The following is a 12,963-nucleotide window of genomic DNA, read 5'->3' on the forward strand; positions in this document are numbered from 1 at the left end:
GCATTTTAAAATAGCAGCTGTCTCAGGTTCAGTGGGTTTGATGAGGAAGAAGACTGCTGAGTTGCTTATTGCTGGAAAACATTCTTGGTTATCCAGGAGTAGGTGCAAGGGTGCAAAAGGTATTAAAAAATAGGCATCTAAGAATCCACAGTTTGGTCAAATGGTCTGTACCAATGTGGGGCAATAAATGGTGAACAGCAAGCTTATGAAGCTAATTTTCCACAAAGTCTGCTGAAAAAGAAAACAACATAAATCATGATAGAAGTATATAAAATCATGACTGTGGAGAAAATGGTATAGATAATTTTCTTGTAATACTAGGGTCACTCAATGAAATTAATGGGCAGTAGATTCAGAAGAGCCCCAAAAGTTCTGCTATACACAACACATAATTCACTTGAAGTTCACTGTCTCAGTTTGTGATGAATAGTGTGGGATGGGTTTTAATGGATAGGAGAGGATATATTAATTGCAGTTCATCTCCAGGTGCCCACATTCAGGGGTTGAACAGAGTTTCAAAATCCCATCCTTGGCAGCAAAATTAAAAGAATAGGAATTAGGCTATAAAAACTTGTTTTGGTCAAGTCCAGCTATGAAGTAAGTTGGCTCTCTCTTTCTTCCCCTGGTTAACAAAGAATCAGTCAACAACTTGGAAAGTAAGTTTAAATATATAATTTACTTACTTCTAATCTTGCATTAGAGGGATGCGGGTGGTGCTGTGGTCTAATCCACTGAGCCTAGGGCTTGCCGATCAGAAGGTCAGCAGTTCGAATCCCTACGACGGGGTGAGCTCCCGTTGCTCAGTCCCTGCTCCTGCCAACCTAGCAGTTCGAAAGCAAGTCAAAGTGCAAAGTAGATAAATAGGTGCCGCTCCAGCGGGAAGGTAAACGGCGTTTCCGTGCGCTGCCTGGTTCTCCAGAAGCGGCTTAGTCATTCTGGCCACATGGCCTGGAAGCTGTACGCCAGCTCCCTCAGCCAATAAAGCGAGATGAGTGCTGCAACCCCAGAGTCAACTTGCGACTGGACCTAACTGTCAGGGGTCCTTTACCTTTAGGCATGTGCCTAAAGCTGGAGCAGACAGAGGCATGTCTGCATCCAACGCTGGTCAAAGGGAGAAAGAGGGGAAACAGGAAGTACAATATTCACCTTCAGGAGAGGAAATGACATCACACAGAGCCCCCTCTGTCAATTGTATTTCTGTGGTCTGAGTATCTGCCTATCAGCAATACAGCTCTGTGGACTCAGCCCCTTCCCATGCTAAGTACCAAGAATATCCCTTACTTAGGGTTGGCTGCTAATCTCCCACAAATAGGTAGCCACCAGCTTAGATGTTTAAAGGGTGATTAGAAATACAGTGGTGCCTCGCAAGACGAAAAGAATCCGTTCCGTGAGTCTCTTCGTCTAGCGGTTTTTTCGTCTTGCGAAGCAAGCCCATTAGCGGATTAGCGGATTAGCGCTATTAGCGGTTTAGCGGCTATTAGTGGCTATTAAAGGCTTAAGGGATTAGCGGATTAGCTGCTAAAAGGCTATTAGCAGCTTAGTGCCTTAGAAAAAGGGGGTGGGAAGCGAAAAAAAACCCCCAGGAATCGCAAGACATTTTCGTCTTGCAAAGCAAGCCCATAGAGAAATTTGTCCTGCGAAGCACCTCCAAAACGGAAAACCCTTTCGTCTAGCGGGTTTTCCGTCTTGCGAGGCATTCGTCTTGCGGGGCACCACTGTATTTTATGGCAGATGGGTTTATTAAGAGATGCATATATATATTATTAGTGGCTAAAACATTTCTCCCTCTCGTTTTATTTTCCATTAGTTTAGCTTTTTGTTAAATCAGATATAAACCCTTTTGTATTATTGGTGGCAACACACCATAGAATAATAATAATAATAATAATAATAATAATAGTCAGCCATAATATCCAAATGGTACTTCCATGTTCAAAGATGGTATATCTCAGAGTATCAGTTTCTGATGATAACACTGGGGAAGAGCTACTGCCTTCACATTCTGCCTGGGTGGCCAGTGCTGGAAATAGATCAGATGGGCCCTGGATTGAATCCAACATGGTTCACATATTATGTATTTGCTGAGAAGGAACTAAAGATTCCTTCATCTTTTTCTTAAACTGAAAATTAAAGGAGAACTTCTCAGGACTTCATTCCCCATTATTGCAGTATGTTATTAGGTCAGTTTCATGAAATGAACAACAAGACTGTTAGAATGGGGGGAAAGGCCCAAAATAATAATAAAGAGAATCTAATGGCAAATGTATGAATTTGAACACTAGAATAAACTTTAATTAATAGTTGTAAAGGGTTACAACTATGTGCTGGGCGATGGGCTCTATGGGGTGGTGAATGCTTCCCTCTGTGAGGGAACATTCCCAGATCCGCTGAAAGAGGCGGTCATTAAACCGCTTCTTAAAAAACCATCTTTAGACCCGGCCAGTATGGCCAACTATCGCCCAGTCTCAAATCTTCCATTCTTGGGCAAGGTGATTGAGCGCGTGGTTGCTGAACAACTCCAGGCACACCTGGAGGATGCGGACCATTTGGATCCCTTCCAATCGGGATTCAGGCCTCACCATGGGACTGAAACTGCCTTGGTCACGCTGGTTGATGATCTCCGGCGAGCTAGGGACAAAGGTGAGAGTTGTTTCCTGGTTCTGCTGGATCTCTCAGCGGCCTTTGATACAATAGACCATAACATCCTTCTGGACCGTCTAGAGGGGCTGGGAGCTGGGGGCACTGTTATACAGTGGTTTCGCTCCTTCCTCCTGGGCCGTGTTCAGAAAGTGGTGGTGGGGGATGAGTGTTCAGACCCCTGGGCCCTCACTTGTGGGGTGCCTCAGGGTTCCGTCCTCTCCCCCATGCTTTTTAACATCTATATGAAGCCGCTGGGAGAGATAATCAGGGGGTTTGGGCTGGGTGTTCATCAGTATGCGGATGATACCCAGCTCTACCTCTCTTTCAAATCAGAACCAGTGAAGGCGGTGAAGGTCCTGTGTGAGTGCCTGGAAGCGGTTGGAGGATGGATGGCGGCTAATGGATTGAAGTTGAATCCTGACAAGACAGAAGTACTGTTTTTGGGGGACAGGGGGCAGGCTGGTGTGGAGGACTCCCTGGTCCTGAATAGGGTAACTGTGCCCCTGAAGGACCAGGTGCGCAGCCTGGGAGTCATTTTGGACTCACAGCTGTCCATGGAGGCGCAGGTCAATTCTGTATCCAGGGCAGCTGTCTACCAACTCCACCTGGTACGCAGGCTGAGACCCTACCTGCCTGCGGACTGTCTCACCAGAGTGGTGCATGCTCTAGTTATCTCCTGCTTGGACTACTGCAATGCGCTCTACGTGGGGCTACCTTTGAAGGTGACTCGGAAACTACAACTAATCCAGAATGCAGCAGCTAGACTGGTGACTGGGGGCGGCTGCTGAGACCACATAACACCGGTCTTGAAAGACCTACATTGGCTCCCAGTACGTTTCCGAGCACAATTCAAAGTGCTGGTGTTGACCTTTAAAGCCCTAAACTGCCCCGGCCCAGTATACCTGAAGGAGCGTCTCCACCCCCATCGTTCTGCCCGGACACTGAGGTCCAGCGCCGAGGGCCTTCTGGCGGTTCCCTCACTGCGAGAAGCAAAGCTACAGGGAACCAGGCAGAGGGCCTTCTCGGTAGTGGCGCCCGCCCTGTGGAATGCCCTCCCATCAGATGTCAAAGTGATAAATAACTACCTGACATTTAGAAGACATCTTAAGGCAGCCCTGTTCAGGGAAGTTTTTAATCTGTGATATTTTACTGTATTTTTTGTTTCTATGGAAGCTGCCCATAGTGGCTGGGGAGGCCCAGCCAGATGGGCGGGGTACAAATAATAAATTATTATTATTATTATTATTATTATTACAAGCACCCTGTGACCATTATGTATGTGTTTATTTGTTGCTTTTTAAACTGGAGTGTCTCAAATTGACTTGCATAACAAGAACAGATATAATGAAAAAACCCCATAACCACCGCCGAAAAGGCCTATTCTTGTGCCTTCACTCTCCACACCTCTTTAGATGATGAGCACAGTGTCCAGTTTGCTTCATGTGGGTTAAGACAGTCTTTTTGGCATTGGGATTCTGAACCACATAAGGTCAAAAACTGCACTTTGAATTGAGCCCAGAAACTATTGAGGCAAAACACAGAAATTCTGATTGGTAAACCATGGAAACAACCAATTTATCAGGCACGACTGTTGTTATGGAAAATATAAACTAAAATTAGTTTTAAACTTTGCCTACAATATAATAAATATTTGGGAATCCACAAAATCATGGACACACTTTAAATAAGTTAACATTTACCAATGATGAAAAACATTAAAAAAGATATTGAAAGAAGGTCAAAGACACTCATCTCTTGGATGAGTAGAGTATCGTCAATCAAAATGAGGATATTGCCAAAATTTTGTTCCAAATTCTGCCTGTATGTAGTTCAGCAAAGACCCCCAAGAAATTTCAAAAGACGACGAAGAAGAAAAAGATTGTAAGCTTCATTCACCAAGGCAAGAGACTTAAACTTCAACTGACTGTATTGTATCAACATTCCCAGAGAGGGAGAAATGAGCCCACCACAAAGATCCCATGATGCAGCCCATATAGAAAACGTCGTTAGCATGATAAACAATGCAAAAAAGATCTGGATAGAATTGGAATTTGATAAACCTCTGCAACACAGAATACCAGGCATCCCAGTTTTGATTCATAACAAAACTATCTTAGAAATGATAACAAACCCATTTGCCAAATGGAAGGAAAAAGTATTGTACAGATAGATTCACTTTTATGAAATTGATATTTCACCCACAGCAGGGCAAATCATGGGAAGAATGGGGGGATGCAGGGTGAATTGGCTGTTAATTCTATCAGGTGATACATTCTATCTCAGATTCAGTGTTTATATCTCAAGCAATTAGACCATTGACACAATTTGAAAAACTGATTCTGAACATGGCTCAACAATGGACAATGCTTGGCTATTAAACAAAATTGAGAAAAGGACCTATGCTTAGAAATCGAAGAAGCAGATTGGAACAATCTATGGACAGCCCCCCCCCCCAAATCCCCATCAGATAAAAATATTTATACATAGATATCATCTAACATCTGTAAGACTCAGCTATATTGATAAACCAATATAGCTGGAAAAGCTGCAAGGTAACTGGTACAACTTTATATCTGGTGGGCATGTAAATTAAAGCAAGTATTTTGGGAAAGAGTATTTACAGAAATAAACAAAAACACGAACCAGGATGTACAATGTAGCCCATGTCTAGGTTTATTAACAATCTTTAAAAATACTCAAATTACTACACAAGGAAGTTATCTTTTTTTTTTTAAATAATTTTTATTAATTTACAACAAAACAAAACAAAATATACAATATTTTCACATTCAAATATTCAAAGTCTTTCTTTTTTGGACTTCCTTCAACTTTTCCATAAATCTTTCGTAGTCTTTATTAGTTTACGCATTTCTTGTCCTTTATATTGTCATTGTTTGAATCTTTTCCCTTCGTTTCCTTTAGACAATATCTCTCATATTTTCACAGTGCTCTTTTAAAACCTTCTAGCGTTATTTCGCCTTCACTTATATTTTCCAGATAATCAACAAATTTTCCCCAGTTTTCTGTAAACTTTTGGTCTCTTAGGTATCTAATCTTTCCTGTCATCTTGTCCAATTCAGCGTAGTCTAACAACATTGATCTCCAATCTTCCACTGTCGGTATTTCTTGTTGTTTCCATTTCTGTGCCAGTAACACCCTTGCCGCCGTCACTGCATACTGGAAAAACTTACTGTCCTTTCTTTTAACCTCTTTTCCTATGATACCTAGCAGAAAGGCTTCTGGTTTCTTTGTAAAAGTATATTTTAAAATCTTTTTCAACTCATTATATATCATTTCCCAGAAGCCTTTTACTCTTTTGCATTCCCACCACATATGATAGAATGAACCATCTTTTTCTTTACATTTCCAACACTTATTGCAAGTCTTATACATTTTTGCTAATTTTACTGGTGTAATATACCACCTATAAAACATTTTCATGACATTCTCTTTCAGTGCCGTACATGCGGTGAATTTTAAGTTCTCCTTCCAAAGTTTTTCCTAATCTTCAAACTGAATATTATAACCTATGTCTCTGGCCCAGTGTATCATAACCGATTTTACTTCCTCATCTTTCAAATTCCACTCTAATAACAAATTGTACATTTTCGACAAGTTTTTACCTTCCTTATTTACTATCTCAGACTGGAATACTGAATCTTTGTCTGCATAGCCACATTCTTTAACATCCTTCCTAAACATTTCATTTATTTGGTAATAATGCAACCAATCATATACATATTTTTTAACTTGTTCATATGGTTTCACTTTCCACTTTCCACCCTCTTTGAATAAGAGTTGGCCATATGTTACCCATTCACTTCTCATATTGATTCTCTTTACACTCATAACTTCTAGTGGTGATAACCAGTGTGGTATTTTAGGTTCTAATAGGTTTTTATACCTATCCCAAACTTCAATTAGTGGGCCTCGGAAAATGTGGTCTCCAAAACCTTTATGTACCTTCTTTTTATCCTTCCACAAATACGCATGCCATCCAAATCTATTATCATATCCTTCTAAATCCAGCAGTTCCTTATTGTCTAGTTTTATCCATTCTTTCAACCAGCAAAGACATGATGCCTCATAATATAATTTCAGATCTGGCAGGGCAAAGCCTCCTCTTTCTCTTACATCTGTTAGTAATTTAAATTGAATTCTTGGCTTTTTGCCCTGCCATATATATCTTGAAATCACTCTTTGCCACTCTTTAAAATGTCTAATCCCCTTAATTATAGGGATAGTTTGGAACAGAAACAGCATTCTTGGCAATACGTTCATCTTAATTATAGATATTCTTCCCCAAAATGAGAATTTCATTCTTCCCCACACTTCCAGGTCCTTTTTTATTGCATTCCACACTGGTACATAATTATTTTGGAACAAATCAATATTCTTTTGTGTCAACCATATTCCTAAATATTTCACCTTTTTAACCGCCTCTATTTCAATTTGCTGTTGCATTATTTCAATTGCACTTTGATCCATATTCTTCACAATCATTTTAGTTTTTTTCTTATTTAATTTAAAACCTGCCATTTCTCCAAACTTGTCCATTTCCTCTATAACTTCTTTAGCAGTAACTGTAGGTTCTTCTATTGTAACCACCAGGTCATCTGCGAATGCTTTAACTTTATATTCATTTTGACCTATCGTAACCCCTTTTATGTTTTCGTTTTGTCTTATTGAATTCAGAAGGACCTCTAACACCGTTATAAATAATAGTGGTGAAAGTGGATATCCTTGTCTTGTTCCTTTCGAGATTTTCAATTCTTCTGTGATTACATTATTTATTATAAGCTTTGCTTTTTGTTCTGTATAGATTGCCTTGATTCCATTGAAAAACTCTTCGCCAATTTCCATATGCTCTAAATTTTTAAGCATAAAATCCCAAGCTATATTATCAAATGCCTTTTCTGCATCCACAAACATCATCATAGCTTGTTTGTCAATCCTGACAGACAGATATTCCATGATATTAATTATATTTCTTAAATTGTCTTTCATCTGCCTGCCTGGGAGAAAACCAGCTTGGTCCTTATGAATGTAGTCTTGTAATATTCTTTTCAGCCTCCTTGCAAGTATTCCTGCAAAGATTTTATAGTCTGTGTTCAGCAATGAAATTGGTCTATAGTTTTTAACTTGGGATAAATCTGAATCTTGCTTTGGTATAAATGTAATATATGCTTCTTTCCAAGTTTCTGGGATGTCTCTTTCTTTTAAGATGTTGTTCATCACTTCCTTCAACGGTGTTAACACAATTGATTTCATTTCTTTATAGTATCTTGTGGTGAATCCATCTGGCCCAGGAGCTTTCCCCCTTTTTAGATCTTTTATCACTTCTTTTATCTCCTCAATTTCTACTGGGGTATTTAGCAACTGTCTTTTCTCAGTCGGGATCGTCTGCACCTTTTTCTCTTTTAGGTATCTCTCTATTTTCCTCAAGTTATTTCTTTCTTTTTTCTTATATAAACCTCTGTAATAGTCCAGGAACCCTTTTCTTATCTCTTTCGGATTGACTATCTCTTCTCCTTCAACCATAATTTTATTTATTGTACTCTGTTCTTTCCTTTTTTTCATTTGCCAAGCCAACCATTTTCCGGATTTATTCGCATGTTCAAAGTTGTTTTGTCTCAATCTTTTGATGTTCCATTCTACTTCTTTATTTATTATCATTGCAAATTGACTTTGAAGAATTTTAATATTTTCTTTTACTTTCCTGTTGTTTGGGTGCTTAATTAATTTTTGTTCATTGTCCATTATTTGCTTCAAAATTTCTTTTTTCCCTTTTTCCCTATTTTTGTTCTTTATTGAGTTCTGTTGAATAAAGAATCCTCTCATCACTGCTTTACTCGCATCCCAAACCACTTTCATTTTTGTACCTTTATTACAGTTGTCTACAAAATATTCCGTCAATTTCTTTTCTGCTTTCTCTACAATTTCCTGATCGTCTAATAGATAGTCATTCATCCTCCATCTGAAGGTTCTTTCTTCATAACCTTTCAGTTCAAGTTTTATTGGGTTATGATCTGAGATCACCTTCGGTTCGATTTCAATTTGTTGGGTTCTTGGAGTGAGTTCCGTTGAAATCCAAATTTGATCTATTCTTGACATTGACTGGTTCGGTTCCGAATAATACGTAAATTGTTTGTCCAATGGGTGTCTTAGTCTCCAGATGTCTATCAGATTACAATTCTTCATCATTGAGAAAAATGACTTTGGTAATTTCCCTTCTTTACTTACTCCATCTCTAAGTCTGTCCATTTCTAATGATACCACTCCATTCATATCTCCCATTATTATTATTTTCTGATCCATATATTCAAACAGTTTTTCTTCCAAAGTTTTGTAGAACTCAGTCTTGTTTCCATTAGGTGCATAGATCCCTACTATGATTAGGTTTTCTCCTTGCCATTTGATTCGAACCGCAATTATCCTTCCGTCTTCATCTTTGAATATCTGTTGGGCTTCGATTTTGTTATTTATATAGATGACCACTCCTCTTTTCTTTTGCTTATCTGAAGATACGAATTCATTCCCCAGTCTTTTGTTAATCAATATCTTTTTCTGTCTTTTTGCCACATGTGTTTCTTGTAAACAGATTATGTCTAAGTGTTTCTTTTTTAAGAATTGTTCAATTCTGTTTCTCTTCTTTTTGTCATTCATCCCATTGATGTTCCAATTCCAGATTTTTAGCGCCATGTCTTCCGGATTTTGAATTAAATAGTTTTTTATTAAATAATTTTATAATTTGGCTTCTTCCTCTTCTTCTTCTTCTTCCTCCTCCTCTTCTTCATCCATCTTCTTCCCCTTCTCTTCTTCTTCTTCCACTTCTGATCCACCTGATGCTCCTCCCTCTGCTCCTTTATCCTCTTCCTTTTCTGATCTCAATTCCTTGTATTTTCTCAGAAATTTTCCCGTCTCTTCCGGGCTTGTCAGTCTGTGTCTCTTTCCTCTATATGCAAATGTAATTCCTTCGGGGAACTCCCATCTAAATTCAATCTTGTGCTTCTTCAATGTTTGAACCAATGGTTTATATGGGTCTCTTCGTTTAAGAAGTCTAATCGGAACATCTTTGAAAATAATTATGTAATTCCCATTTATATTTAATCTCTTTTCTCTGTTCTTCTGTAAAATTGTGTTCCTCATTTCTCTATCTTTAAAGGTAATCAGGCAGTCTCCAATGAATTTCTTTGCTTTTGTTGATCTTACTCTCATTCTAAATGCATTTTGTACCGTTTTGGCCATCTCTTCAGTTGGTATCTCCAGCCACTGCGCTAATTCCGAAATCAACTTATCTTTAATGTTCTCTCCCTGCGCCTCTGGCACCGCTCTAAATCTTAAATTCACTTCCCTCTGTCTAAGTTCATTCATGGCTATTAAATCCTTCATGTCTTCCTTTGCTTTACTTAATTCTCTCATCTCCATTTTGATTCTCTCCTCCTCCTTTTTAACATCTTTCATCTCCGATCTTGTCCTCTTCATTCCCTCCTCAAGCGATTGTGTTCTTTTGGCCACTTCCTTCAATTGCCCTTTCAATTCATTTACTGTTTCATCAATTTTTTTGTCCACTTTTCCAATCTTATTATCCACCTGTTCTAATTTTGTTTCTAAATTCTTTTCGCTCTGTTTGATTTCTGCAAACATTTTTAAAATCTCTGCTTTGAATTCTGTTTCTTGTTTGGACCCCTTCCTGTCTGATGGCGTCCCCTCCGCCCCTTTCTTTCCCAAATTAGACATTTTCTATTAACAGTTTATCCACTTTCCTTATTTTTTAAATATTTTTAAATATTCCCAATATTTCCAATACCCCTCTTTTGCAGATCCAAAATTAAATACTTAACAGTCCTTAAGTTAAATACTTAACAATCCTTAGATTATTAAATCCTTAATGATCCATAATAATCTCAATTCAAAAGTCAATCCTCTTCTTGCCTCCAATCAGGCTAATCCAATTTTTGGGGAAAAAAGAAAGAAAGGGTCCGTCCTCTTCTTGCCTCCAATCAGGCTAATCCAATTTTTGGGGAAAAAAGAAAGAAAGGGTCCGTCCTCTTCTTGCCTCCAATCAGGCTAATCCACTTTAAAATTGTTTAAATTATATTCCAATTGTTTCTTATAATCTGGGGTCCAAACTCAATTTCTTTCTATATAGTCTAACCGCAGAGTAAATGGAACAAATGAGGACAATAACGGGGAACAGTATCCAGAAGCACAGAGAATGGAACCAAAATAGATAAATCCAAAATAAGGAGTCAATTTATAATCCAAACCGCCTCTCCCAAATAGAGGGGGTATATTGTGATATTATTCTCAAACACCGTCTTATTCAATAACTTTGTAGCTAAAGACAGAAAAAAAAAATTGAAAAAAAAAAGCTGTATATCCCTTTTCTTCCACTAGGGGGTGTATTTAACTGTGTGACGGTATGACGCAGTCTTAAAAGTTTTTAAATCCGAATGTCTGAAGTTATAGCTAAGCGAACACAAAGAAAAAATTGCAAAAGCCAATTCAAAAGTATCAAAAACAAATCCTTATTCCAGCTTCCAATACCTTAATCTCTATTTTTTGGTTGTAAACCACACTTAGTAGCTCATAATGGCGTCGATGACTTCTCTTCCTTTCCTCAATCCTTTGTTCTTTCCAGAGGTGAGAATGCAGAGACTCTTCTTACTTAAATAGTCCCCCTCAGTTTTACAGAAAGGTTCGTTTTTTAATCATAATCCTCCTCTGTTTCCCCCTTGTTTTAATAGTGCTTGAAGTATTTTAGAACTTCTTACAGATTACTTTAACGCATTGAAAAGTTTTTATGGGGGAAAAGATTATTCTCAGACACAGTCTTGTTCAATAACTTTGTAGCTGAGGACAGAAAAAAATAAATAAGCTGTATATCCCTTTTCTTCCACTAGGGGGTGTATTTAACTGTGTGATTGTATGACGCAGTTTTAAAAGTTTTTAAATCCGAATGTCTGAAGTTATAGCTAAGCGAACACAAAGAAAGAATTGCAAAAGCCAATTCAAAAGTATCAAAAACAAATCCTTATTCCAACTTCCAATACCTTAATCTCTATTTTTAGTTGTAAACCACGCTTAGTAGCTCATAATGGCGTCGATGGCTTCTCTTCCTTTCCTCAATCCTTTGTTCTTTCCAGAGGTGAAAATGCAGAGACTCTTCTTACTTAAATAGTCCCCCTCAGTTTTACAGAAAGCTTCGTTTTTTAATCATAATCCTCCTCTGTTTCCCCCTTATTTTAATAGTGCTTGAAGTATTTTAGAACTTCTTACAGATTGCTTTAACGCATTGAAAAGTTTTTATGGGGGAAAAGAAACTTTAGCCACTAGGGCGACTTACTTTCCCTTGTTGTTGCTCTGCCGGTGGTGCTGCGTCCTGGCCGGTTTTGGCAGCTGGCTGAACTCAAAAACAATCTTCTTTTCTTCCCCGGGACTTCCTTATTTTAATCCAAAATATCCTCTAAATTTGGTGCCGGGTTTCAATAATTTGAGAATGGAGCGCCTTCCTCTGCAAGCTCGGGGCTTCGCTATTCGGAGGTAGATAATGGCGTCCCTCGACCTGCCGATCCGCTCCGCCGTTCTCTTCGCCTCTACGAAGCTACCTGACGGCCGGGCGGACCACTTCTGGTACCGCCGGGAACCTGACCCTCTGGACTCCCACCAGGGGTGTTTTGAGGGGGCTACTGCGCCCTGTAGCACCCCCTTTTCCTCCAAAATAGCCCGGGATTCTCCTCACGGCTAAATCCCCACTTGCAACGAGATCACGCTCCACCGGAAGCCACTACACAAGGAAGTTATCACTTTAATTTTGGTAGCAGCATGATTACTTATAGCAAAGAGCTGGGAAGGACTTGATCATGCAATGGAAACAGAAGATAATTGCTTTATCTGAGAAACTAACTAAAAGAGTACAAGCCCTGATTGATGTATCCAGTATGGATTGTTTTGTTGAAATATGACACCCCTTTATAAAATATTCATTTTTTTAAAAAAATTAACTCTTTTATAAAATATTCAAATGAACACACTATGGGAAAATTTGACACCTTAGTCTTTTGTTTTGGGGGTGGCGTGGGAAGGGGAAAACCAATTGTGTTGATAATGTTTATGTTCATGTTTATATTTTTCTTGAAAAAATAATAAAATATTTATAAAATCCAAAATGGTTCTTATGGATGCCTGTATTATATGCATACAAAAATGTATGCATTTTAGATTTATACCTCATCTTTCAATATTTTATTAAGCATGCTAAATGGGATTAAGCTTTTTTCAGGGCTTAATAGAGCTCCTTGCTTTTTAACTAACTGCAGA

General features: G+C 38.6%; 1 protein-coding gene across 3 annotated transcripts in view; it reads left to right on the forward strand.

The window, feature by feature from the left end:
• CPS1 (carbamoyl-phosphate synthase 1) overlaps nucleotides 1-12,963 on the forward strand; it is a 196,170-nt gene that overhangs the window by 62,632 nt on the left and 120,575 nt on the right. The window lies entirely within an intron of this gene.

The sequence above is a fragment of the Podarcis tiliguerta genome (assembly GCF_965153285.1).
Source record: "Podarcis tiliguerta genome assembly, chromosome: 1".
NCBI classification, from domain to species: domain Eukaryota; kingdom Metazoa; phylum Chordata; class Lepidosauria; order Squamata; family Lacertidae; genus Podarcis; species Podarcis tiliguerta.